Raw genomic sequence first — 3030 nt, forward strand, 5'->3', positions numbered from 1 at the left:
ATGATTCCACAACGTGGGGGCGCCACTTATGCCACATGTGGATTAAGTGCAACTGATACCTTTTTAAGATTAGTTCTATATTTTAGGATAAGAAACATGTTCAGCTTTGCTAACGAACGAAAAGCAAATACATACTACCTCTCGACTCACGATTTTCACAGTATACAGTGACAATTTTAAGTCATTAGATTATATAAGAATACGTAATAAATCATTGTATGAATTAGTATTTGGTAACTAATAAGAATTAAGTTTTCAACGGTACAAGACTGACTAAGTCACAAGTAATAACTATTTCGGCTAAAGAGCCCCTACAGTAACAACTATAGAAACTAAATTAGATATATAGTGGGGGTTACAACTCTAAATGCATAAACTATTTTGAATTAGTTCAACAGGAATGGGATTAAAGTTATACTAGCTTGAATGCAAAACTAGTATAATTTATAGATGTGTTGTGTCAATCTCAGACTAACCTATCCGATTCTAACATTTCCATTTTTCTTTCTAGTGACGAGCAATGCAAGATCAAGATCTTGGTATTGACCTTGGTCTTACTTATTCGGTGTTAGTCTTGCTCAAATATTTCTAGCCTTGGTCTTGGTATTCGCCTTGCGTGTTGAGAGTCCTGGTCTTATTCATTTAATCTGATACTTAGGTTTTTTTTAATAATAAGAAGTAAAAAATATCCAACAAAAATTACTGTGTTTCTATACTTCAACCATATGTTATAAGAACAAAGAATACTTACTCTACGGACATTCTTGTAAATCCTCTGTTTCAAGCAGTGGCAAAGCTTTCTTTTTATATATTTATTGTTAAAATCTAGTAAAGTAAACTGAAAATTTTGAAAACTAAAAATGTTTTATTCCAAAAAAATAATATATTAAAGTTGCTTCAAATACTTAGTTTAACTCATGAATCCATCGGAAGTAATAATTTTTCGTTTAGTCTTTGCTGTTTGGTCTAGGTGTTCCATATTCGGCGTTGGTTTTAGTCTTGGTTTTGTTCGTTCGTTTTTGATTTTACTCTTGGTCTTGTTTGTTCGGTTTTGGGTTTAGTTCCGGTCTTGTTCGTTCGGTCTTGACCTTGGTCTTACTAATATATAGAGAGTCTTGTATTTTCGTGAGACTAAGACTAAGACTGTAAGACCAATTTTGCCCATCACTATTTCTTTCGCACTCGAATATATCAGTGATGAACCCAAATGTTCATGATGATTCACCATTTACGATGGTCAACCGTATATAAGTTTAAATTCGTCAATGTAACACAGTTGATTCGTAGTGTATACTTTAAAAATTAAGTTTTCTTCTTATTTTTTTTTTTCAAAATAAGACTTGACAAATGACCACATGCTTGAACCCTGGTGGATGCTACTAATCAACTTTGGTCTGTTTAGTCAATTTTGCCGTCAACCCCTGTCGCTTGGTTCCATCCGGTCACTCTTCAAAGTCTGCAAATCCATTCGAGCGTGTGCCTTGTGCAAATATGTATGTTCCCGAAATCACGGACGGCAAATAATAATTTGATTGTTAACGCAATTTCTACGAATTTGACTGTTGGAGACAAGTCATGCCCATCAATGGATTAACTCGACAGTAGGCAGTGGCGACTGTAACCCCGTAACGTTTGCTCGTCATAATTCGAAATGTCTACAATCGAGGGAACGACAATAAATTTCCTAAACCTGATTGTGTCCACACAGGCCGTGAATTGAACGGCGTGATTCGAAAATTTCTGTTTAGTCGATGCACGTTATCCACACGTTGGCACCTCGCCTAATAATTTTACAAACCTTGTATCAACTAATTAGTCGATTTTCTCCGAAATTTACAAAATCATTCAATAAGCAATCTAAGGGTCTGCACTGGCGTCTATTTTAACTATGGTGCCTTTAATATATTGCTAGTTGTTGAAAATTGTTCTCGGCCAATTATCAAAGCTCTAACTTCATTCTTGCAAGAAAAAGCTAATGTATTGAATAATATACCAACAACGAACGTAAGTTGTTTTAATAGAAAATATGTAAAAATTTCAACAATTATAGATCAACAAGGATTAGAAAATCAAGATCATAGAATAGCGACGTAGTCCCAACAACAATAAATAGAAATCCCGTCTCAAAATTATTCTGTACGTCTAAATTTCAAAGCATCCTAATTTCAAATCCTAGAAAGAAAATATTTGGCCGTTTGGTGAACAGTATTCATAACCATAAGGTTGTCAGTTGTCAGACTGGTTGGAGACGCTCCTCCACTCTTTCCTATCCTGAGCTAATCTTCGCATTTCTCTAAAACTAGAACAACCCATATGCTTAACTATTTGCGAACAGTAATCTAATCTAAGTCTACCTCTACTCCTTCTAACTTACGTTTCTGCGTCTAATATGTCTGACTAGACCTTCATGTCTGAGAAGGTGTCCTACCAACCTATCGCGCCTATTTCTTATTGACTTCCATACAGTTCTCTGTTCTCCTATTCTTTCTAACACCTCCTCATTTCTAACCTTCTCTGTCCACGGTATCCTAATCAGCGATTCAACCCTGCTCTATCCTCTGCTTTATATCCCTATTACTCCTTCTGTCCTGACTTATCTGACTTCCTAGATACCTTAAATCAGCCACATCTAATTTTTCATCTCCTATCTTTATATTCGCTTTTTCTTCCCTTGATACCAGTATTTTTGTTTTACTTTTATTTATTTTCACACAATACTGTTTTGTCAATACCGTTTCCATTTTATTAAAAGCTGTGTCTAAATCCTCCTTGCTATAATTAGTACTAGAATAATAAATCTACTAACCCGTATACCTACCACAAGGAAGAGAAAGATGCCCTTATCTTTCTCGGCTAGTCGCAGGTAACGAACGTATACAAAAGCGTACATATTTTATAAAGTACAGCAGCGTTCATTTCCTATGACTAGCCGAGAAAGATAAGGGTATCTTTCTCTTTGTTGTGGTAGGTATACGGATTGGTAGATTTTTTGTTTCATTAATTAAAAAATAACATAAAATATTTACAATT

This window comes from Agrilus planipennis, unplaced genomic scaffold (genome assembly GCF_000699045.2).
Source record: "Agrilus planipennis isolate EAB-ADULT unplaced genomic scaffold, Apla_2.0 scaffold37, whole genome shotgun sequence".
NCBI lineage: Eukaryota > Metazoa > Arthropoda > Insecta > Coleoptera > Buprestidae > Agrilus > Agrilus planipennis.